General features: G+C 43.0%; 1 protein-coding gene across 1 annotated transcript in view; it reads right to left on the bottom strand.

The window, feature by feature from the left end:
• The window catches only part of cavin1b (caveolae associated protein 1b), a 73,967-nt gene that overhangs the window by 4,343 nt on the left and 42,845 nt on the right, over positions 1 to 26,779 (bottom strand). The window lies entirely within an intron of this gene.

The raw sequence follows: 26,779 nt of genomic DNA, 5'->3' as shown, positions 1-26,779 counted from the left end.
AGCTTAAGAATATAGCTTATAAATATTTATGCTATAAACTCATTCTACTTTTTACTTGTTCCAAGTGTTCTGTTACCTTATGAAATCTTGAAGGTTTATTCACTTCTTCTGGGACTAAGCCAAAGATATGCCACAGTCCTTCTGAATTTATTTTAATTCCTCATCGTATTTCAGCTATTCCTCAAGGTACAATTTTCATGGGGATCCTGCCATTAGCATTTGGCTAAGTGACCCTATATTTACTTTAAACACCTTGTGACTATGGATTCTTCAGATCCTGATCCTGGCTTTGGACAAGGATTTTTCCCCAGTTTTCCCTAGTTTGTTTCCATAACTTCTGTACAGCTTTTTCTAAGCTAACTATTTAAGCTGAGTACTTTCTACCTCAAGACTCTGACGACACTTCTGCTAGCTCCAAGCTAGAGCAAATCTTTCAACTGATTTTCCCTCTCAAAACCCAAACAGATTTGTCTGCTGTCAACAAACACATATGGATACGTAAAACAAATTAAACAAATTCTAACCACGGCTCCATCCTGAATCACTATCTCTATGGTAATGTGGCATGATTTGGGATAATTCAAGCAGAAATGCAAACAAATTGCTTTACCTTCAACGCAACTTTTATTCTGCAATCCTTATGAATAATTTATATAACTAATTGAGTTTTATGAGTTTCCTTTGACATCCTGGCTATACCATGATATGCAGAAATGAGTCATCTCATTTTCAGTGTTTACACTTCTAACTCTGACTTTGAAGATAAACATAAGTTAATTTGAATGTAATTAATGTTCAAAGCAAAATACTGCGGATGCTGGAATTTGAAACAAAACCTGAAAAATGCTGGAAAATCTCAGCAGCTTTGACAGCATCTGTAGAGAGAGAGGAGAGCCAACATTTCAAGTCTAGATGACCTTTTGTCAGAGCTCATGAGCTCTGAGGAAGGGTCATCTAGACTTGGAATGTTGGCTCTCCTCTCTCTCCACAGATGCTGTCAGACCTGCTGGGATTTTCCAGCATTTTTCTGTTTTTGTTGTTGTAATTAATGTTAAACTTGTTTCAATTGCATTTATTTCAAGTTTGCTTATCAGTTTCTCAATCAGATGCCTCCATTTTTTACAGTTAAAGTTTTAATTCCTAAAACTAAAAGTTATCTACTAAAACATATAAATCATGAAATGTTTTTTAATAGCAACATATAATTGTTTGTTCTTGAAGCCATGACAAAGAGGAAGGGAGGAACAGGAAGGGAACCTGGTTTCTATTTGGAGATAGAGGGCAAGAGGCTGTAACCACTCATACTATAGAAGTGATGAGAGTTCAGTTCCAGTTCCAATTCTAGAGTGTCTCGCCAAGGTGGTGTTACAATGACCCCAATAATTTCAGCCTAGTGTAAGAAGGATCTACCCCACCATTCCCATGACATATTTAGCATTTTCTCCTGTTGGTTGAACTTGTACCCAATGATGTAAAATATAGCATGACTGTGAGTGACGCAAAGGTGAACTTCTCTATTAAAATAAAACAGTACAACTCAGTTTCTCAGAAATCAGGGGCATGTTGCCCGTGTCTGGGCCTCCACCTCAGAATGGAAAAGTCCTAAGCAGTTTGGATGCCGCACTGAGAGACTTACAAAAGTCACATCTCACCAGGTGCGCACCACAATTGTGAACAGAGAAAGGCTGACGGTGGCCAGACAGAAACTGCCACAGTTGTCACTGTCCCTTAAAGTCAACCCAACAACATGACCAGAAAAGGTGAAATGACCTTTGTGCATCCTTTGTCTGACATTCAACAATGGAAACATTTGGATAGGGTTTATATAGAATAGAAATGTAAGCCTGCACTGACTCTCTGACAGAGTGCCTTACATAGGCCCTCTCCCCTGTCCAGCCCCTGTAACCCCACACATTTACCACAGTTAATCCATCTAACCTGCACATCTTGGGACACTAAGGGAGCAATTTAGCATGGCCAATCCGCCTAAGCTGCATATCTTTGCACTGTGGGAGGAAACCAGAGCACTTGGAGGAAACCCACACAGACACGGTGAGAACGTGCAATCTCCATACAGTCACCCAAAGCTGGAATAGAACCCAGGTCTCCAACACTGTGCACCAGCAGTGCTAAACCACTGTACCACCCCTTGGACTAATAGTCATTGGACTAGTAATCCAGAGACCTGGACAACTAATTCAGTGACATGAGTTCAAATCCCACCACAGCAGCTGAGAAATCTAAATATAGTTAGTTAAATAAATCTGGAATTATAAAGCTAGTGTCTGTAATGTGACCATGAAACTACTCTTGATATATAATCGGTGGGGAGATGTTCACAGCCCTGCCCTCTCTTCCATTCTTGCCTCCAACGACATGGGAAGAATCCGGTCTTTCCTCGTTTCCCTACCTTGCTGCATTGATTTGCTTTTTAATAACTGTGAAACACTTGGGCTCATTCTGTAATCCTAAAGGTCCAGGTTATACATGCAAATTTGTCCTTTCTTTCATGATACTGCAGAAATTAAGATCTTCAAGCAAAATGTCTGTTTTTAGGCTGTACAAATACCTGTATAAATTGAGACGGTATAAACCATGAGAACAAAGGAGTCCTGGAAAAGACTGGTATGTACCCTTTCAAGATGATGTGGCAATCCTTTTCACGGTACAAAATGATATTTTATTGATAGATATTTCAGTTGCCTGTCACTCCTACGCCCGACTCGCAAAATTAAACAATCGCCTGATCTTTCAAATAAATCCCACGATGAAAACTTTTCGAAGGACATTTACAAAGAAATTTCCACACATTTTGGGTGATGGGATTTTCCCCCGAGTAGGCGGGAACAGATTTACGGCCAGTGACAACATTACTGCTGAGGGGAAAATCCTTTCCCTATCAGTGAACAATCAAAATGGTTCAGAGCATCAATATACAGTGATAAGCTGCTGTATGTAACTGTGTAATTTACTGTGCCCTATCAACTAACTTGATGACAGAAGAGCTGGATTTTCTGGTTATACTGTACATGTGGCACATACACTGCACATTATTAAAATGGTCTTTTTAATATGCACCTTCAGAGAAGGAAACCCACAATCCCTCCTGAGTAAGCTATCTATAGGGGTTATCAAATGTGTCATTTTGTTGTCAGGCAATCTGTCACCTTCCTGTATCCTGATTAAACTAAGGGCTGGGTGGTCTGGGGTGACACGATAGTCATGATGTAGAGATGTCGGCGTTGGACTGGGGTAAACACAGTAAGAAGTCTCACAACACCAGGTTAGAGTCCAACCAGTTTATTTGATAGTAATCCCACAAGCTTTTGGAAATGGTGAAGGAACACTGTTTCCGAAAACATGTGCGATTACTATCAAATAAACTGGTTGGACTCTAACCTGGTGTTGTGAGACTTCTTACTATGACACGGTAGCACAGTGGTTTGCACTGTTGCCTGACAGCACCAGGACCTGGATTCAATAACTGATTTGGGTCACTGTCTGTGCAGAGTTTGCACATTTTCTCTGTGTCTGTGCGGGTTTCCTCTGGGTGCTTTGATTTCCTTCCACAGTCTGAAAGACAGGCTGGTTAGCTGCATTGGCCATGCTAAATCCTCCCTCAGTTTTAAGCTTAAATTTATTTATTAGTGTCACAAGCATATTAACACTGCAATGAAATTACTGTGAAAACCCTCTAGTATATCTGAACAAATGCCGCAGTGTGGTAACTAGGGGATTTTCATGGTAACTTCATTGCAGTGTTAACGTAAGCCGACTTGTGACACTAATAAATAAACTTAAACTGAATTGCACTGTGGGGGTGGAGGAAGTTGGTGTAGGGCTTCCACTCACAGTGATGTCAACTTAGATTTTACTCTGAGCGTCATTATTTATACTTGCCAGGATGTACACATTGACCTCCATTACCAAAAGGTGACCCACTGCTATTGAAGGGAGCACACAGAGCATTAAAGGGTGGAGTCTTTTTAAAGCGGGTAGAAGCACTCAGAAGAATTCAGCAAACATTTTTCGCTTAAGGAATGAGCCGAGTCCTGAAATGTGGAGAGCGGATTATGGAGGGAGGGGACGCTTGTTCAGCGGTCTTCCTAAAATCAGCCAATTAAGGGGGCTTGCCACTAGGACCTCAGGATCTGCCAATGTCTTTGATATTGTTACCAGTGAATAATAAGTAGAGAAATGGTATGGGTTCTCCTCAGTGTGAGCATAGAAATGCTGCATATCGACTGGTTGGGCACACAAACATACGAATTAGGAGTAGGCTATTTAGCCCTTCATGCCAGCTCCACCATTCATTTGATTGTACCTCAACCCCACATATCTGCCACCCTGTTAACCTTTCACCCCTTATTAATCAGGAAACCATCCAGCTCTGCCTTGAAAATATTCAAAGAGTCTGCTTCCACTGTCTTTGAGGAAATGTGTTCCAGAAATGCATGGTGTTCTGGAAGAAAAAAAACTCTCCTCATCCCTTAAATAAGTGATCTGTTATTTTCAAACAGCGACTTCTGGTTTTAAATTCTCCCACAAGAGGAAACATCCTCTCCACATCCATCCTGTCAAGACTCCCGAGGATTTTAAAGCTTTCAATCAAGTTGCCTTTTCCAAATTCTACAACTTATACAAGCCTAACCTGTCTAACCTTTCCTCAAATGACAATCTGCCTATTCCGGGTATTAGTTCAGTAAATCTTCTCCAAATTGCTTCCAACTAATTTACATCCTTCCTTATATAGGGAGACCAATATTGCACAGAATACATCAGACATGGTATCACGTGTATCCTGTACAACTGAAGCATACCTGCCCTACTTCTGTAATTACAATAAATGACTTTTCCCCTCACAAAGGGGAAATGATAATATTCTATTATCTTTCCTAATTTCACTGAGTTAACCTGGACTTACTTAAAGAGGATTATTTTGTGCCTTATCTATCCCATTAGCCTCCCCTACACCTCCTTGTTGTCCATTGACCAGTTGCCTCTACCAGATATCCAGACATACTCTTCTTGATTTGGGCCATTTGTTGGCGCATGGACAAGACAGATATGACTCTTTTCATCCTTTGGTGGATTGGCAACCCACTCAGCTAACCTTTGTCCAGTTTGTGAGGATTTACATGGAGCCTTTCCACACACTGATGGTACCTTTCTGCACACTGATTTCCCATTATGTCGAGAGGTGTTGTTGGGGGTGTGGATGGGAAGATGGGTGGGGAGGGCGGGATGATGCCAAATTGATCACTGAGGCTGGCAAATCCCCAATACATGGTGAAATTTGCTTCGGTTTCCAGAGATCAGGCAGGAGCCAAACCATTGGCCAAATGTTGGCATGAAGCATTCACATTGGTTTTAGTAAGTAATGGACTTACCTTTTTAAGGCCATAGATTTTTCATACGGAATTCAACCATTGCTATAGAATCCTTACAGTGCAGAGGGAGACCATTTGGCACAGCAACTCTGCACCAATTCTCCGACAGGGCATCTTTTCCAGGCTCATCCACCTATCCCTGTTAATCCCACGCATTTACCGTGCTAATCCCCCAAAGCTATGCATCTTTGGACGCTAAGGGATAATTTAGCATGGCCAATCCACCTAATCTGTACATCACTGGACTGTGGGAGGAAGCTGGAGCACCCAGGGGGAACTCATGCAGACAAGGGCAGAATGTGTAAACTCCCCACAGACAGTGACCCAAGGCTGGAATCAAACCCCAGTCCCTGGCGCTGTGAGGCAGCAATGCTAATCAATCTGGCTTGTTTTTACCTTTCCTGTAATTTTTAACTTGATAAGGTCTGCAGATAAACTAAAGCCAATGGTCTCTGGCAACTATGTGTGGAATCCGATGAGAAGTCAACAGGCTGAAGATATGCAACCAGTTCAGCAATATTATGGGTTACGTGTCAGCCAGCCATGAAGCGACTCCCTGCATGCCTGCGCCATTAACTTCTAATGTTGGGATTATACAGTTTGCACTTAACAATAAAAACCATTGAACAGTCGTGGGTCCAGGAGATGCAATGCCTACTCTGCACCAGAATAGTCATACTACAGCCAGTGAGATAACCTCCTGAAAGCAGTTTTCAATGTTTTTGCTTGTGCTTGCAGAATTATTTTTGAAGGTGAATAAGAACAAGATAAACAGGTTTAAATTGCAATAATTCAAGAGTTTTATATCTACACAATTGCAGAGAATTCCAGTTTAAACTGCAGTGCTGGTCCCCACAGTAGCGACAAATTGCATGTAAATTTACATAGCTTACGCATGCCCTCTGGTGTCAGTCATAAAGTATTGTAATATAATCCTCATTCTGAGAGAAAATACAGTAAACATTCCAACCAAAAATGTTGGAGAACGTGCAGTAAAAAAGATTTTAAGTATTTTCATAGGCTGAAGTATTACTGATCTAAAGTCTCAATATTTTAATCCATTATTTGTTGTGATGTTTCCCTGTCTGTATAATCAATTTCATTTGTATCATGGCAGCATTTTAAGATGAGAAAGATTGCAGTTAGCGGGTTTTGAATGCTTTGTTGTGATGCCATTGTTTTAATCGTTATAATGGAGCAAAGAACATTTATTGGCATTGAGTGATATTGAGTGGCATTTTATGGTGCCGTGGCTTAGTTGCTTTTCACTTTTGCTTCAGAGTTAAAGTCCTGCTCTAGGGGCTGAAGATTATGTGCCCTTGGCAGACATGGTTCCCTCAGGAGGCATTTAAAAATGGGGTGAGCACCTATCCCATTATCTTCCCACCCACGCCTGAGCTCATCTCTATAATATGGTTGAGGGGGAAGAGCATTGGGGAGAGGGGGTTGTGGATGGGCACCCTAATAGGCAGCATGCCCATCATATTTAAATGATTAAGGGTCAATTAGGTTCCCTATCAAGCCAATGGACCTGATAATATGTGCTCAAGTGAGAAAATATTATAGTGGGGATAGGAAATCAGATTTTTTATGCTGAATGTTTAAAGGGTGGGGAGAAAAGCAGTGCCACTCTTCAAGGGCACATTTTGCCAATCCCCACACCCCCACACCCCCTACAGTTGAGGACCCCCCTTTCTTCCTACCGTTTTCACCCTGAAATCCAGACCCTCCCACCAACCAGACTGCCCCTCTCCCTAACGTACCAAAACTCTCCCAGCCCAAGGCCCCATGTTTACCAGCTCCAGGGATCCAAGACATTGGAGTTCTTTCTTCTCCAGCATTCCCAGTGGTGGCCATTGATGCCAACCTCGCACTGCCAAGAATGATGGGACTGCTGGCCAATTGGATTTAGAGCGGAAGTCTCAATTGGCCCTTAGTAGTCCATCCTGCAGCGCTTTATGGCTGACATGACATCCACCACCCCCAACCCCCACCCATCAAATTACTCAGCCCCAGATCTGGAGCACAAAAATCAAGGCTGACATTCCAGTGCAGCACTGAAGGAGCGCTGCACTGTTTGTAGTTCTGTCTTTCAGAAGCCCCATCTACTAGCTCAGATGAATGTAATAAATCTCACAGCGCTACCTCAAAAAAGAGCAGGTCAATACCACTGAAATTTATTCCTCAATCGAAATTGCAAAACAGTGGGAGTTTCCTGCGTGTAAGTTGGCTGTTGCGTTACAACATTTCAAAAATTACTTCATTGGCTGCAAACCACTATGAGAAGGTCAATGTTGGATGTAATTGCAAGACTTTCAATTTAAGAAAGTTGTGACATCTTTTTCTCCATTCTGGGTGTTAAGGTGGCAATCTGCAGAGGGCATGGATACTTAAATATATAAACAGAGTGTATTAGTTCAATCTACTTTAGAGTCAGTGGCTGGAATTTTACAGCCTCGCCTGTTCCGAAATTGGAGCGGACAAGGCTCGCAAAACGGAATTTTCCATTGGCTTCGGGTGGGTCTTTATGAGCCTCACCCGAGCAAGGTCATAAAGTGGCGGCCAGTGTCATTAACACCAAGTGATAAAGATGAACCTTTGCAACTTTTCTCCTCAGGTGGATTTTGAAGATTTCTCCGTGTAAGGCACAAACAAGCACAAATATGCTCAATTTTTACTCTGTGCAAGTGGCTGGGTTTTGAATGAGCTAAAATTTGTTTCTAAAATCTTCTTTTTCCTGGTTGTAAGATATCAATGGCGGAGAAGGAGAAAAATATACATTTTAATTTATTCTCAAAAGGCCAAAATCAAAAATCAATGCTCCACACTGTTGACAATGGTTATTTTAAATTTATTAATTAAACTTAAAATTCACACAAAAGCTATTCTTTGAACATTAACCCCAACACATTGATCTTATAGAATCATGGAATCATAGAATCCCTACAGTGCCTATCAACAACTGAACCCAGGTCCTATCCCCGTAACCCCATGTATTTACGTTGCTAATCCCACTGACCTTAAGGAGCAATTTTGCACGGCCAATCAATCTCACCCACACATCTTTGGACTGTGGGAAGAGACAGGAGCATGCGGAGGAAACCCACACAGACACAGGAAGAACATGGAAACTCCATATAGTCATCCAAGGCCAGAATTGAACCCAGGTCTCTGGTGCTGTGAGACAGCATTGCTAATTAGTCTGCCACTGTGCCGCCCTATAAGTTACAGAATATGTTTGCATGTTCTCCCTGTGTCTGCATGGGTTTTCTCTGAGTGCTCCAGTTTCCTCCCACAGTTCAAACAAGTTAGGTTAGGTGGATTGCCCATGATACATTGCTCCTTAGTGCCTCATGATGTGTAGGTTAGGGGGATTAGCGGGGTAAATACATGGTGTTATGGGGATAGGGCCTGAGTGGGATGTTCTGTTGGAGAATCGATGCAGACTCGATGGCTGAATTATTTCCTTCCACGCTGTAAGAATTCTGTGATTCTATAAGTTTGGGTATCTCTTTATTGGGATGTACAGAAACAAGAGAATGTTGAAATAAACATCAATGGAGAGGAGTACACCATGATATTACTTGGAAGTATAAGATTTGAGTTTTCTTTTGCAGCCTTGCCAAGCTCATAGGCTAGTTGATGAAGGTAAATGAATTAATTGAATTGAATTAACTAAAATTGAATTAACTTGAATTGTCCTGTTATTGTACTTGCAATGGGCACAGCACTGAAACTTGGCATTTTACATAGAGTTGCGTGGAATTTGCAGCACGCTCAGCCCAACAGGTCTTTTTAGGTGTTTCTAGACCACAAGAACCTTCTTGTGTCTTGGTTCATCTCAGTTGATCATTTTATGCTTCTGTATTGTCCTTCCCCATGTACTTAATTAGCATTTTCTGAATGCTTCTATGCTATTTGCTTCAATGACCCATTTTGGGTAGCAGGTTCCTCATTCTAAGCACTCCTTATGTGAAGAAGTTTCTCAAAGTGGCTAACACTGCTGTCTCACAGTGCCAGGGACCCTGGTTCAATTCCAGCCTCAGTTGACTGGCATATTCTCGCCATGTCTGCTGGGTTTTCTCTGGGTGCTCTGGTTTTCTCCCACGGTCCAAAGATGTGTGGGTTAGATGGATTGGCCATGCTAAATTGCCCCTTGGTGTCAGGTGGATTAGCAGGGTAAACCCGTGGGGTTACAAGAATAGGGTGAAATTGTTGTCAGTGAAGGCTCAATGGGCTGAATGGCCATTTTCTGTACTGTATGGATTCTATGAGTTCCTTATGGGATTGGGCTCTTATTCTGTGGTTCATTGCTGATTGAATTTATTTCTTGAAAAAGACAACAATGTGCCGAGGCGATGTGTAGGTATTGACATGGAGCTAGTAATTCAAAGGTTCAGAGTAATATCTATGGACATGTGTTCTCATCCCTCCTAGGATTTGGTAAATTAATAGCTCTGGAATATGAAGCTAATCTCAGTAGTGCTGACCATGAAACTCTCATTGATCGTTGTGAAAATACTCATCTGGTTCACTAATGTCCTTTAGGGAAGGAAATCAATTGTCCTTATTTGGTCTGGCCTACACGTGACTACTGATGTTGCGAGACTTCTTACTGTGCTTACCGAGTCCAATGCCAGCATCTCCACAAAATGGCTACATGTGACTCCAGAGCCACAGCAATGTGGTTGTCCCTCAACTGCCCTCTGAAATAACCTAGCAAGGTGCTCAGTTGCATAAATCAAGGGCAACCAAGAGATCAGCAATAAATGCTGGCCAGCCAGTGATGTGTATGAACGATAAAAAAATCTGGATTTTAACAACCTACTGAGTGAAAATCTAGTTCCTTAATGTTTGTCCACTGGCTTCACACTTCCACTTCTGCTCTCAAGGTATCCTCCCATTCACCCGGCGTGACATCATGCCAGCATGAATCACTACTGGCTTTCAAAAATTACAACCAGTCGTGTTGACCATGCTGGAGTGCATGAGGAAGCATAGTCTGTGGGTGGGGAGGGACATACTTAGGCAGTACCACTCTGGCACTGCTGGGCTTGGTGGGCACTCTGGAGAGCTCCATGTGCAGTAGGAGGGGTGTGCCCCAAAGCCTGTGAGATAGGGGTGAGTACCTCGATGCCTGTGGCAGGGGGAGTGCATCAATGCCTGAGTAGTGTTACCCTGAGGCTTTTTTTGGTGGGAAGAGTTGCCCTGATACTTGAGTGGGAGTCTTCCATGTTCATGCCGGAAGGTAGTTTATTTTCATGGCAGATTGGGGCACCCTTTACAGAGGGCACCCATACCTCTGTGATGGCATAATTCATTCTCTGTGCCAGAAATCCTGGAGTGAAAACTTGGCTGTGGATTTGGAGAGCTACACACTGGTTTTCAGTCTGAACCTGACACTCTTGACAAATTTGGGGAAAATTCCACCCATGCAGTTATAAGACCATTAGATGTGGGGGCAGAATTAGGTCACTTGGTCCATTGAATCTGCTTCGCCCATTCAATTATGGGCTGATATTTTTCCCATCCCCATTCTCCTGTCTTTTCCCCATAACTCCTGATCCCCTTATTAATCAAAAACCTATCTATCTTTGTCTTAAAGACACTCAATGACCTGGCATCCACAGCCTTCTGCAGCAAAGAGTTTCACAGATTTACCACTCTCTGGCTGAAGGAATTCCTCCTCATCTCTGTTTTAAAGGATCAAACTTTTAGTCTGAGGTTATGCCCTCTGGTTCTAGTTTTTCCTACTACTGGAAGCATCCTCTCCTGGCCTCACAGTATCATAGAACATAGAACACTACAGCACAAACAGGCCCTTCGGCCCACGAGTTGCGCCGATCACATCAACACCTATCTATAACCCCCAATCCCATAAAACCCCATATACTCATCCAGAAGTCTTTTAAAAGACCCCAGCGAGTTCGCCTCCCCCACCACTGACGGCAGCCGATTCCACTCACTCACCACCCTCTGAGTGAAAAACTTACCCCTAACATCACTTCTGTACTTTCCTCCCCGCACCTTAAATCTGTGTCCTCTCGTAGCGACCATTTCAACCCGGGGAAATAGCCTCTGAGAATCCACCCTATCCATTCCTCTCAACATTTTATAAACCTCTATCAGGTCGCCTCTCAACCTTCGTCTCTCCAGGGAAAAGAGACCCAGCTCCCTCAACCTAACTTCATAAGGCATGCCTCCCAGTCCAGGCAACATCCTTGTAAATCTCCTCTGTACCCTTTCAATAGCTTCTACGTCTTTCCTATAGTGAGGTGACCAGAACTGCGCACAGTACTCCAAATGAGGCCTGACAAGGGTCTTATAAAGTTGCAGCATTACCTCCCGACTCCTAAACTCAATCCCTCGATTAATGAAGGCCAGTACACCATACGCCTTCTTGACCACCTCTTCCACCTGCGAGGCCGATTTAAGAGTCCTGTGGACCCGGACCCCAAGATCCTTCTGCTCTTCAACACTACTAAGACTCCTGCCCTTGATAGTGTACTCGTTCATCCCGTTGGTTCTGCCAAAATGGACGACTACGCATTTATCCGCGTTGAAGTCCATCTGCCACTTCTCCGCCCAGTCCTGCATCCTATTTATGTCCTGCTGCAACTTCTGACATCCTTCCAGACCATCCACAACACCACCGACCTTCGTGTCATCAGCGAACTTACTTACCCATCCCTCCACTTCCTCATCCAGGTCATTTATGAAAATGACAAACAGCAAGGGTCCTAGAACAGATCCCTGGGGCACTCCACTGGCGACTGACCTCCATTCAGAAAAAGACCCATCCACAACCACTCTCTGCCTTCTGCAGGCAAGCCAGTTCTGGATCCACAAGGCCAAAGGCCCTTGGATCCCATGCCCTCTCACCTTCTCAAGAAGTCTTGCATGGGGGACCTTATCAAACGCCTTGCTGAAGTCCATGTACATCACGTCCATGGCACTTCCTTCGTCAATGTGTTCAGTCACATTATCGAAGAACTCAACTAGGCTTGTAAGGCACGACCTGCCCTTGACAAATCCATGCTGACTATTCTTGATCATGTCAAACCTCTCCAAATGCTCGTAGATCTTGTCCCTCAGAAGCCTCTCCATCAACTTACCAACCACTGAGGTCAGACTCACTGGTCGGTAATTTCCCGGGCTATCTCTGTTCCCTTTCTTGAAAATAGGGACTACATCCGCAATCCTCCAATCTTCCGGAACCTCTCCCGTCTCCATTGACGACGCAAAGATAATTGCCAGGGGCTCTGCAATCACTTCCCTCGCCTCCCACAGTATCCTGGGGTATATCCCATCTGGTCCCGGCGACTTATCTATCTTGATAGAATTCAAAAGTTCTAACACATCCTCCACCTTAATATCCACAAACTCAATCTTTTCCATCGGCTGCAAATCCGTGGCAAAATCTCCCAGATCAGCTTCCACCGTGAATACTGAGGCAAAGTACTCATTGAGCACCTCTGCCATTTCCTCTGGTTCCACACAGACCTTTCCCCCTTCACCTTTTATAGGTCCTATCCCTTCTCTTCTCATCCTTTTACCTTTCACATATTTATAGAAGGCCTTGGGATTCTCCTTAATCTTACCTGCCAAGGTCTTCTCATGACCCCTTCTGGCTCTCCTGTAAGTTTCAGTAAGATCCCCCTCATCTTTCTAAACTCCAATGAGTACAGACCCAGAGTCCTCAACCGTTCCTCATACAACAAGCTCTCCATTCCAGGGATCATTCTTGCGAACCTCCTATGGATCCTTTTCAAGGCCAGTACATCCTTCCTTAAATACGGGGCCCAAAACTGCTCACAATACTCCAATGGGATCTGACCAGAGCCTTATACAACCTTAAAAGTAAATCCCTGCTCTTATATTTTAGCTCCCTCAACATCAATGGTAATGTTGTATTTGCCTTCCTAACTACCGTAAAAAAGTTATACTTTCGATGTATAATGACAAAGTCCTTTCACCTTTTCTTCAGTGAGACAGATGGCACATCTGGCCTTCAATCAACCAGCTGTGACTACAAATACCTGGGTGTTGTTCAGAGGCAAAAATTCAATCTCTGAGAACTAAAAATGAACAACAATAGCCAAAGGCATCATGTTTCCAATCCCCCACCAACTGACTGTCAGCCTAGCCTTGAGATCTGGAGGAAGGATTAGGGAATTGCTTCGGCAGTGAGCTGCCTTGTGTTCACTAGCTAGCCATCTCAAAGGAAAGCTATCAGATAAAAATTAATTCAAAACATTAACAGATCTCCAGACTCCTCAAGTGCTGCTTTTAGAATTGGAGACAAAAAGAGTAGGCAGGGAAAAGAACGGGCATTGGTGCCCACTTGAATACAGTTGGCAAGCAGAGGGGCCTCTGCTGGATCTCTGCAGATGTTGGGCATAGGAAGCAACTGGCTCCTGTTCTGAGTCAGCTGAGAGGGTGGGCCTGGAATGGTCAGGGGGGCGAAACCTATTCCAAGAGGGGCCACGTGCATAGGCCGACAATGGACCATGGATTTTTGCCGATTTGTATTGCAAAATTGCAATCGAGCTCCTATGAGTGTGTAGGAATCCAACTTGCTGACTTCTAATGTGAGCATAGATGGCCATGGTTAAATGGAAGTCAACATATATACTGAACGCATGCAAAAGCATGATTTTGGGGGCCAGGAAAATGGAAAGGGTTGTCTTATTTTTTGGACCGACTTATATAGCGTGATTTTTGTTAAGTCTCAGGAATGTGGCTTAAACCCATGAATATCTGAATATGTGAGCGGGACCATTGAGCCAGCACACTTGGTAACAAGTGAAGGTATCACACCTTCAAGAATTGTGGAATGCAATCCAAATTTCTGCCCAGTCAGAGTTTATTTGAAGGTCAGAGGGTTAATTCAGACTGAATCTCTAGCGTTAGTTGCAAGGGTTTTATCCTCAGCTAGGTCAGCACAGCCATCAGTATTCCACCCCATGGGCAAGAAGATTTTGGAGAGCGTCCAATACTCCCCCCATCAAACCAGGGTGAGGGTTGGCCACATTTACGGTGCCATCTATCCATCCCAGGGCACGAGCTGCACAAAATGTGTCAGAGAAATGTAAAAGAAATGAAATAAACTTTCAACATCATTTCAAAAGTTACAGCGTGGAATATTGGACAGTGAGGAATAGAGGGAGTGTCCAGAATGGAAACCTTTTGAAGAAACAGAGAGCCTGTGTGCTATAGCCCCAATTTCTGATAATTTGATTTTGCTGCATTTTTCCATAAGCCTGTAGTCATGCTTTTGGAATTAAGCAATTCAAGTTTCAGCCCTATGCACATAAAGGAATTAATAGATAGCAAAATTCATCACAGTTCATCAGAGGTAAAGAGCAACCCTGTCAGCAAGAGAGGGAGTGAAGGTTCCAACATTTGGGATCACTTTAATCAAATCCACTGGATAGAAAACTGATAGAATTAGATTCACTGTGCATTGCCCAGATTTACTTTCTATTGATTTCAAGTTAGCTTAAGTTTACAATGACCATATGTTAGAGTGAAACTCAGTACTGATAAGTTGATATGGCGATACCTCTGTTGCTGTTAACTGGGTCACCCTGCACTGTTAAGCTTGACCTAAGTTCATTCCATAATGAAACCAGTTCGCTACCCATGGCTTGTTTTTCTGCCCCTGCAGAGGCTATTTTTGCACAGATGGGGCAGCAGCAGGCTGTCTATCTGCACATAGCTGATCCATTTTGTTAATTACCACTTTAACCCAATTTAAGGAAGCTGACTAGGATGTCATGGTTGGCCTCCAGGTTTTTACAGGTGGCAAGGATCCGTTTAGCTGCCTAGAAGTGGCTGTCCAGCAATAGTCTGGAGCTCAAGTGTTATGGCCATTCACACTGATGGGATTTTTCCATCTTGCTGCAGTGAATGGAGATTTGGCTGGGCGCCAAATTCTCTGATCTCGCTGCAGCAGGAGCAGGACATGAACGGACAGTAAGATCGCACAACCCCTTCCCCCAGGTATCCAGTACTCCAGGCAGGCTTAGAGGCACTCACTGCCCGCCCAATTGGCTGTAGGAGGCATAGACCACCCAGCAGAATGGTCCCCGGAGACAGGGCACCCCATTTTGTGGCACCAACTCTTTTACTTATCTTCCATTGCTGCTAATTGCTGGAAGGTCCCTAACTGCCTCTCCAGCTTTGAGATCCCACCCATTGTCTATAATTGGATGGGAAGCCCACCTTCAGGCCAAGAGTTGACTATTCCAGGAAAAAGGCTCACTCTGAATGAAAATTCAGCCACAGAATGCGGGCTCCACATTGAATCTGACGGCTGGATTCTCAAGTAGGGAAATTCCAGCCCTTCACCAAAAACATGCATGGAAAGATAAAGGACAGAAAGGAAAGGTTAATTATTTGTAACAGATTTATATCTATTAACAGTGAAGGCACTCTTCCAACTCGACAGTATTTGCTAAACGTTCCTCGTGAGGGATTCAATAATTGTTCACTAACCACAATGGAATGGTATCATCCACCTCACCTATCGCATTACTGCAGAGAGAAAAAGAGTTATTTGTTACAAGATGTGTAGGTTAGATGGAATAGCTAGGAAAAATGTGTGGGGTTACATGGATAGAGTAGGGAAGAAAATCAGAGGGTCAGCACAGACTTAATGGACTGAATGGCCTCTTCTGCACTACAGCAATTCTGTGATTCTATGACAGCGTGCAGCACCCCTGCAAAGCCTGTAAAGTCAGAGTCAGTTCTCTGGGCGGATATCATATCTCCCATTGGGTGAATTTACATCATGGCCAACATGATGACTTTTCTGAAGTGTGGCCTGCCCACAGACATCTCATCTTGACTGCTGATTCTTTTTTTTTTAAACAATACATTTCTGAAAATGTTTTATCTTCTGATTTCTGACCTTGTTTGGCAACGACACAGAGTAAGTCATGGAGTGTGATGGAGAACAGGGATCCCGATTTCCACTCACCCAGCACTGTGACACTGAGGTCAAATGTCACGTAGTTTACTGCCGCTGAGTTCTGAAACATCAAAAGTCGCTTTCTGTCCCAATATCTTTTTGCTTGTTTCATTGGAGCTGTCCTGGCCCGTTGCCACTACGTAATGAGCTGAATTTAACATTTTACTAAAAACAAAAGTAATATCTGGGAAGATCCGGGCAAACAGATTCTGCTAATTACAGTATAATGTACAAATGCTTACTCTTTTCAAATATTCCATTCATTTCCACTCTATTGACAGATTATTTTAGCTGTTGCCTTAGCAACAAAATATGTTAGTCTCCCCTCCCCCACACGATTTTATCTGGGGATGAGTCATGAGACTAAAAACAAAAGTGCAATGCAGTATCTGGAAACATGTTATCAGGCCAATGTAAAGTGCCAGTACCATTCCACAGAACTTTCTGATTGTTCAATGCACCCTTTGCTGTTTTGAAAATGCACGCACTTTTCTGTAATCTCAGTTAAGATTCACCAACTGTTCAACAGTGAACTGCACATTTTGAGTGAGTGAAGTTTATGCCGCTGTTTGCTTGACTCAACAAATAAATACTCATGCTTGTGCCCAAATCTCTCCAGGGTTTCAGCCCTCCTCATCTCTATAAAGATCATCCATCCCAAAAACCCTTTGAGGCATCTGTGCTTCTCCAATCCTGGCCTCATGCGCATTCCCAACTTCCTTCACTCCACCATTGGTGACCATGCCTTCAGCTGTCTAATCTCTGAAATTGCCTTCCTAAAACTCCCCATCTTTCTACCTTTCTCTCATTCCCCCCACAGCATCGTGGCACAGTGGTTAGTACTGCTGCCTCACAGTGCCAGGGACCTGGGTTCAATTCCCGGCTTGGGTCACTGTCTGTGTGGAGTCTGCACGTTCTCCTCATGTGTGCATGGATTTACTCCAGATGCTCCAGTTTCCTCCCACAGTCTGAAAAACGTGTTGGTTAGATGGCTTGGTCATGCTAAATTCTCCCTCCTGTACCCAAACAGGCACCGGAGTGTGGCGACTAGGGGATTTTCACCTAGCTTCATTGCAGTGTTAATGTAAGCCTACTTGTGACTAATAAATAAACTAATAAATTGATGATTATGATGTGTTAATGGCCAATGTCTAATGGTAACAGGCTGTGAATACAATGAAAAGATATCGTTGTGTTTAACATTGTAAATGGGTTCGGGCAGATTTCTGTTGGGCTGTGGGAGCTTTGCAGTGTTGAAAGATATAAACTGGTGGAAACCTTTCCAAGCCTATTTACACCATGACGACATAAAGCCCTCATCCTCCACTATTTCATTTAATGAATAAAAGTTAAAGCAATTGGAAACATGCTGGATTTAATTTCAATGTTCAACCCCTACAATACTGAGAGTTACCTATAAACTCTGTAGTTTTTTTTCAATAAAAAGACTGGTAGGCATTTATTTTGCACTGAAGAATATTCTGTTTTTACTTGTTTATTGGATTTGGGCATCACTGGCAATTCCAGTTCTCTGCCTGCACCTAGTGGTTCACAAGGCAGACTTGCGTCTGTTTCCATAGCTAGTTATTCCTGGGACAAATCACTAGCCTGTCTCAACATTCCTAGCAAGGCTCATATTTATTGCCCATTACTAATTGCCCTTGGCGAGCTGTCTTCTTGAACTACTGCAGTCCATGTGGTGAAGCTACTTCTTGAGTGCAACTACATTGGGAGTTGCAGATTTTGACCCTGCCACAATGAAAGGATGGAAATATATTTCCAAGTCAGGATGGTGTATGACTTGGAGGGGAACTTGCAGTTGGTGGTATTCCCATGTGCCTGCTGTCCTTGTTGTTCTAACGGGTAGAGTTTGTGGATTTGGAAGGTGCTCTTTTATCCATACTTTTAAGTACTGAACACTTTCAAATCCTTACATCATTATCCACCTGCAATACACTTTCTAGGTTGTCTGTCTGCATTCACTATTCTTCTGACTTGAGCAAGGTGTAGATCACTGTCCAACGGAGACTACTCAGTGTTGGAGCTCTATCTCTATTGAACCTGTAATAAGTCTTTGGAGGCAGAAATCATTTTATTTACAATTCCAAGAGCAATACAGAGAGTGCTATCAGTCAGCCATTTACCTTCGGGAGTACCAGAGCAACTGACCCTCCCAGTTAAACACAAGGAAAAGACTCCCCGATTGGCCCAACAACTGACTACTGAACAAGGGAATTCATATTCCAATAGGCCAACTTCAATGGCCTGATTGAAGTCATTACAAAGAAACACTAATGCTTTCACTAATTCTCCTAACAATTCAGGAGAGTTAAAATTCCCCTTTGTAGAACAAAATTCCTGGCTTATAGAAGCACTAGATGGAGATACTCAAGATTTACTAAAGCATCTGATAATTTTTTGACCTCTGTTGACCAATCTTTGTTGACCAAAAACTTTTTGATTAATTACGCTACAACATGGAAACTAGTTTTGCTCATGTCTTCTGCAGCATTGCTAACATTCATGATTTCAACTACTCTTTTGTATTAATTAATGCAATTCATGGAGTTAAAAGTGAGAGAGGCAAAACCTATCCCTCCATGTTATATGTGGGAATCCCATGTATTAAAACAATGGTGCAGAATCAGGAGAGCATAAGAAGTAGCTAAATGTTAAGGAAAGCGGGAGATATGTGCAGAGCGGCTTTCCTACTGTATTATTCAATTTTAACACAGAAACATAGAAACTAGAAGCAGGAGTAGGCCATTCAGCCTTCGAGCCTGCTCCACCATTCATTTAGATCCTGGCTGATCATCAAATTCAATATCCTGATCCCCTCTTCCCCCCATATCCTTTGATCCCTTCAGCCCCTAGAACTATATCTAGTTTCTTCTTGAAATTACACAATGTTTTGGCCTCAACTATTTTCTGTGGTAATAAATTCTACACATTCACCACCCTCTGAGTGGAGAAATTTCTCCCCACCTCAGTCCTAAAAGTTTTACCCCTTATCCTCAAACTATGACCCCTAATTCTGGACTCACCCACCATTGGGAACATTCTTTCTGAATCTACCCTGTGTATCCCTCTTAGAATTTTATAAGTTTTTGTGAGACATCCTCTCACTCTTCTAACCTCCAGTGAAAACAATCCTAACTGACTGAGTCTGTCCGCGTATGACAGACCTGCCGCTTCTTGAACCCATCATTTTGCACCAACTGCAATACAATCAAGCTTTATTTAGTGTTTGAACCACTGCTTAAGCAGGTGCACTTGTACTGTACAGTGTTAGAGACAGTTGATCTCTCAGTGGTATGGCAACACCCTCTCAGCAACAGAAAATCCCACCCAGTAAGACAGCTGCAACCTGATCAAAAGTGCATCTGAAGTGATGGGAATTCATGTGCCTCAGCAGTTGACCACAAGAATGTTCAGCATGCTTTAACCAGGAAGCAGTGTTTTTTTTTCTGTATCCATGCCTTTATCTTAGATTTTTTTTGATGCACCAGATTCTTAGCTGATGCCCTTCACCATGTTTGCTCCAGCACAATCTCCAATAGATCTGCTTCGGAAACTGTTGCCAACAGATAGGGTGGCACAGTGGTTAGCATTGCTGCCTCACAGTGCCAGGGACTTCGGTTCAATTCCAGCCTTGGATGTCTGTGTGGAGTTTGCATATTCTCCTAGTGTCTATGTGGGTTTCCTCCAGGTGCTCCGGTTTCCTCTCATAGTCCAAAGATGTGTGGGTTAGATGGATTGCCATGCTAAATTGTCTCTGCTATTCGATCATGGCTGATATATTTCTCAACCCCATTCTCCTGCCTTTTCCCATAGCCTTTGGTCCCCTTATCAATCAGGAACCTATCAATTTCTATCTTAAATACAATGACCTGGCCTCCACAACCTTCTGTGGCAACGAATTCCGCAGATTCACTGCCCTGCAGCTGAAGAGATTACTCCTCATCTTGGTTCTAAAGAGTCATTCCTTTACTCTGAGGCTGTGCCGTCGGATTCGAATCTCTTCTACTAGTGAAGACCATCTTCTCCATGTCCTCTCTATCCAGGCCTTTCAATCTCCTGTAAGTTTCAATGAAATCCACTCTCATCCTTCTAAACTCCATCCAGCTGGAATTTTATCAGCATGCCCGTAAGGCTCACAGAACGGCAAGCTCCATTGGCTTTCGGGGGTGGAGGGGTGAATCCTACGGCCTCAAGCGGGTGTGCAGGTAAAATTCCAGGCAGAGTCCTCAAATGCTGCTGATACAGCAAGCCTTTCTTTCCCAGGATCATTCTTGTGAACCTTCTGTGGATCCTCCCCAAGCCCAGTAAATCCTTTCTTAGATACAAGGCCCAAAATGTGGGATATGTAGAATGTACTGTGTTGCAGGAGCACAGTCACTATCACACAGTTTTCCTCTCCTTCCACTCTGCTGTATCTTGTCCCCAGCGATGAGAGATAAAAATTTTACACCATGCATTTCAAAGACATGCAATCTTGCAATTTCGTCAGCAACTCATTAATAATGAAGACCAAGAAACAGGTATTCTTCCAACACATTATCAAATGAGAAATGTCACTTTTTAGATAGTACCCAGTGGTCCTGATCACCATTGTCTTCTTTTAGAGATGGAAGTTTGGCAGAAAACACTAACCAGCATCTTTAGCATAATAAATATCCTGAGTTCTTCCCTGTGGTACATCAAACATCATTTAAGAGCCACAGAGTTATATTTTTGAGGGGACAACCTTCATTAAATGAAAGAAAGGGCTCAAGTTATTTGAAGGAAACAAGCAAGTGACTTGAAATGATCTGCAGGATGCAGAAGCAGAGAGGTTATTATTTATTCATGGGATGTGAACATCATTGGCAAGACTAGAATTCATTGCCTATCCTGAGTTTCCCCTGAGGAGGTGGTGGCTAGTTGCCTTCTTGAACACTGCAGTCCACGTGATTTATTTTATTTATTCTTTCACTGGAAGTGGGCATCTTTGGTTAGGCCAGCTTTTATTGCCCATCTCTAATTGCCCTTAAGAAGGTGGCGGTGAGCTGCCTTCTTGAACTGCTCCAGCCCAGATATTGTAGGTACACCCACAGTACTGTTAGGAAGAGAGTTCCAGGATTTTGACCTGGTGACAGTACAGGAACAGCAATATAGTTCTAAGTAGGAATGGTGTGTAGCTTGGAGAGGAATTTCTGGATGGTCATATTCCTGTGCAAATGCTGTTCTTCTTTTAGAAGGCAGAGATCATAGGTTTGGAAGGTGCTGTCGAAGCAGCCTTGGCAAGATGCTGCAGTGCGTCTTGTAGATGGTGCATGCTGCTGCCACTGAGTGTTGGTGGTGGAGGGAGTGAATGTTTAAGGTGAGGTGTTTAAGATGGGGTGCCAATCAAGCCAATTGTTTGTTCTGGATGGTGTCAAACTTCTTGAGTGTTTTTGGAGCTGCACTCATCTGGCAAGTAGAGAGTATTCCATCACATTCCTGATTTGTGTCTTGTAGATGGTGGACAAGCTTTGGGGTATCAGGAATTGAGTTACTCACTGCAGAATTTCCAGCCTCTGACCTGCTCTTGTAGCTACAGTATTGATATGACTAGCCCAGTTCAGTTTCTGGTCAGTGCTAACACCAGATTTTGATAGAAAGGGCCTCAATGATGGTAACGTCACCAAATGTCAAGGGGGAATGATTAGATTCTCAGTAACTGGAGATGATCAATCCTCACACTTGTGTGGCAGAAATGTTAGTTGCCAATTATCAGCCCAAGACTGAATGTTGTCCAGGACAAAGACTGGTTCTGAGGAGTTGTAAATGGTCCTCAGCATAGTGCAATCACCAGCGAATATCAGCTCTATGACTTTATGATGAAAGGAAAGACATTAATAAAGCATTTGAAGCAGATTGGGCCTAGGACATTACCCTGAGGATCTCATGCAATCCTGAGTCTGAGATGACTGAGCTCCAGTAACCATCTTTTTTTGTGTTAGGTGTGACTCCAATTAATGGCAAATTTTCCCCTGATTCCCATTGACTCCACTGGGCTCCTTGAAGCCAAATACTGCTTTGATGCCAAGGGCAGTTACTCTCACCTCACCTCTTTAGTTCAGCTCCTCTGTCCATGTTTGGACCAAAGCTGTGATGAAGTCAGGAGCTGAGTGGGCTGGCAGAACCCAAACTGAGCCTCAATGAGCAGAGTGTTAGTGAGCAGTTAAGGTACACCCACAATGCTGTTAGGGATTTCCAGAGCCTTCATATGTCTTATATTACAGGGCTATTAATCCCGGGCACCTGGATTAATAATCTGGAAACATGGGTCTAGATTTACACTGGCCTGCTGTGACGGGTGAGGGGTGGGTTGTTGGGGGGGAGGCACATAATTTCCAGCAGAAGGCCTTCCCATCACCTACCTGGCTCCACTGCAATTTTACCATTGGCAGGGGTTGCTTCAGGTGTTGCCGCCACCCCACTAATTGACTAATTGAGGCCCTTAACTGGATAATCAATGCTCGCTTAAGAACCTCATCCTGCTGCCACCAGGATTGAACTGGTGGCAGGAAAAGCCCATGCCAAAAGACAGATTTCCCTGGACAGGCTGGTGATAGATAGGAGGGAATCCCTTTTGAACAGGTAGCTATTCTTCACACGGGCGGGCTATACACTCTTTGACCTTTTAGCCAGGGAAGCACAAGGATCATGGTGTCCTGTAAAATCCAGTGCATAGTTTCAAATCCCTCCATGTCATTTTGGCAATTTACATTTACCTAATCCAGTAAATTTAGAATCATGATCAGTATGTTAACTATGAAGCTACCAGATTGCCATAGAAACCCAATGTTGTTTAGGAATGGAAATCTGCCTTATCTATGTATAGCTCTGGACGAACAGCAATGTAGTTAACTCTTAATTGTCCTCTTCAATGTCATAACAAGTCACTCTATTTCATTAAGTTCTGTATCACACCATTGCAATGGCTCAAAAAGGCAGAACACCACCACATTCTCAAGAGAAATTAATGATGGCCTGTAAATTTTGTCCCTTCTCGTGACACCCACATCATGCAGATGAACAAAGGAAGGTACTTTTTAACGCAGTATTAATCATGTTATATTATAATGTTTGGTAAGTTTAATTGAAGTGGTCACCAAGCTAACTTAACCAATGAAATTCACACTAAAGTCATTGGGAGGGGAGGATACAGGCTGAAAGGAATGTTCCAAATTGTACAGTACATACTGGAAAACACAGTGCTCTGGGCCTGGCTTTGCTGGAATGGAGTCCAGTATCTGTCACTTGAAAGATATCCAAAGCAGCTGATAAAGCGAGAGCTTTAGTGACTCCATTCATCAGCTGACATTTCCATCTCACTCGTGTCAGCTTTGAAATTCCCATTCTGCACAATTGCTGAATCTGACTGATTTAACTCTTTCAATACTGAGAATTGACATTCTGATTTGGAATTGCTTTTAATCCCCCACACAGGAAAACAGCCTTGCCATCAGTTTGACCCATCTGGGGGAGACTGAATGAAGGCTTGGCTCATTTTAAACTTGGTTAATTTAGTCAATGAAGCATTGACATGCCACTCACAAACTTCACTCACTAATGTTGTCCCTGGCTGTAAGAGCTCAAGGAGGTAAAAGCTGGTAGAGGACAGGAGGAAAGCTTAGAATGCCAGAAGCCAAAGTTTTTCTTGTGGCGCTTGGAGGGGCAACTTCCATTACCCATAAGGAATCCTTCAAAATAAATACAAAAACCTACAATACAGTGCATTGGCTCCTATTCTGAGCAAGTTTGGCAATGGCAGGGATGTCGACATTCCTGCCTGTGATAACCAGGATGACTTCCATAGGGAATCCCTATAATTGATCTCCCTGTGGGGCTCGTCAAATATGAGTTCCCTTGGTAACAGGCAATGGCCTCACAAGGTAGAACGTGACCCCTTTATAAGGCAGACACTGGGAAAAGTCTGCAGAACTCTTTATCTGGCTGGGACTTGAGTGAGAAATGTTGTTCCAGTTGGGACTCATGTGTCCGAGAAGGTGAAACCCTGGATGGCGAAACCCCAGATCAAAGCCCTCGGAAGCGAAACCCCAGAAGACATAACCCCGGAAGATGACAGCTAACTTACAGTGGACTCCATTTTCATTGGAAGGGAGGTAGTTTGCTGCTGTATTAAGAAAGGTATATTTGCAGTTGACATTGTGTTTATATCAGCTTGTTGTTTTAATAATTTATCATTGTGAAATTATAATGTATTTGGATGAATTGTTTAAATAAAAAGAAAGTTAGGATAATGGAGTAGTGGCTTTATTTTGTGTTCAACAATAAATTTATTAATAAACACCATTCCTTTCCTGTTGGGCTTTCTGTGTTATACTACCCGACTCAGGCCGCTGGTAAAAATAGTTAGGCTGCAATTATGTAATTGGAGCTTGATCTACATACTTAAAAGTGCCTCACATGGCTTAAAGTGAGGAATATCCTTTACGTCTGCAATTTAAAATTGCAGTTGGCCAAATCTGGCTGGAAACCCCAATGGGTAAATTCGCCATTCCAAAGTTGATAGTTTTCATTGGGTTAAAATTGCTTCTGAGAAGGGCTGGTTGACTCAGTTGTCCAGATGGCTGGTGTATGGTTCAGAACAATGTCAACAGCACAAATTAATTTCTATTCTGGTTAAGGTAGACTTGGGATCTTCCTCTTTGCCTGCCTTCTGCTTATAGAGTGGTGACCCCTCAGGCTATATAACCTCTTTCTCTTTCTTTCTAATAGAGAGATGTCTACAGTCCCATGTGGACAATGGCTAATTACTTATCCATCTATTGATTGATTCTGAAAAGGTTTGAAATCCAATCAAAAAACATTGGTTCCGATAAGCAAATCTGCAAAGATGAACCCACTGCCCCGGACACAGTTCGGAGGCAACAAGGACTGCCAGGTCCTGAGGCAGGTTGGTTAAAAGTCTGGTTAAAAAGAAACAATAAAACCAAAAACAGCCATATAGTCTTCACCCCCCACATACTCTCCATTCCCCATCCATGCCAACTCATGCTATATCATGTCCCCCAGCCAAGATTCTTGGCTCCAATGTACCCATTCATCCATGCCTTCATGCTCCCTTGCACGCTCCATGCCAAGCCTCTGCCCCTTTAACATAACCCATGGCCCCTCATACCCTCCATACCAAGCTATGCCCCTCTATCCATTCTCATTGCCCTTCTTGCCAACTCAGTGTCAACTCATGTCAGCACATGGTCCCCACCCACCACCCTTTTCATTTATACCCCCATGCCAGCTCGCCCAGTATCCACAATGAACAGACCTCAGGAGCCCATTGATTTTAAGTAAAATTAAGTTCTAAATGTCTACTGATGACTTCACTGTTAAAAAAGAACGCGCTTATTGATAAAAACACATTCAGTACATTTAAATTCCTTCAACTACTTAATCCCCTGTGAAAACAAACATTTCATTCAAGTACCTAATCATACATAAAAATATATTTAGAAAATAGAGGCAGGAATAGGCCATTTGGCCCTTTGAGCCTGCTTCATCATTCATTATGATCATCAAATTTAATACACTGATCCTGCCCTCCTCCCCGTATCCCTTGATCCCTCTAGCCCCAAGACTTCCTATTCCTTTTTGAAATCACACTATGTTTATATGGTAGCGAACTCCACATATTTACCACTCTGAGTGAAGAAATTTCTCCTCACCGCAATCCTAAAAGGTTTACCCCTTATCTTCAAACTATGACCCCTAGTTCTGGACTCCCCCACTTTTGGGAACATTCATGCTGAATCCACCCTGTATAATCATGTTAGAATTTTATTAGTTTCTCTGAAATCCCCTCTCACTCTTCTAAACTCCACTTAATATAATCCTAATCAATTTAGCCTCTTCTCATATGACAGACCTGCCATCCCAGGAATCAGTCTGAAACCTTTCCTGCCCTCCCTCCACAGCAAGAACATCCTTCTTCAGGTAAGGACACCAAAACTGTACACTTTACTCTAGGTGAGCCCTTACCAATGCCTTATACAATTGCAGGAAGACATTCCTTTTCCTATACTCAAATCCTCTTGTATGAAGATCAACATACTATTTAACTTCTTTACTGCCTGCTCTACCTGCGTGCTTTCTTTCAGTGACTGATGCATGAGGACACCAAGGTCTTGCTGAGTATCCACCTTTCTCAATTTACACTCATTCAAGCAATAATGAGCCTTTTTGCTACTGAATTGGATAACTTAGCATTTGTCAACCTTATGCTGCTCTGTCACTCAGCCTGTCCAAATCATGCTAAAGCATCTCTTCATCCTCCTCACAGCTCACCTCCCACCCAATTTAGTATCATCTGCAAATTCAGAGATAATACATTTAGTTCTCTCATCCAAATCATTAATATATAATG

The sequence above is a fragment of the Carcharhinus amblyrhynchos genome, chromosome 27, assembly GCF_965287045.1.
Source record: "Carcharhinus amblyrhynchos chromosome 27, sCarAmb.v2.hapA, whole genome shotgun sequence".
Classification (NCBI taxonomy): Eukaryota; Metazoa; Chordata; class Chondrichthyes; order Carcharhiniformes; family Carcharhinidae; genus Carcharhinus; species Carcharhinus amblyrhynchos.
This window is presented reverse-complemented; position numbering and strand designations above follow the sequence as displayed.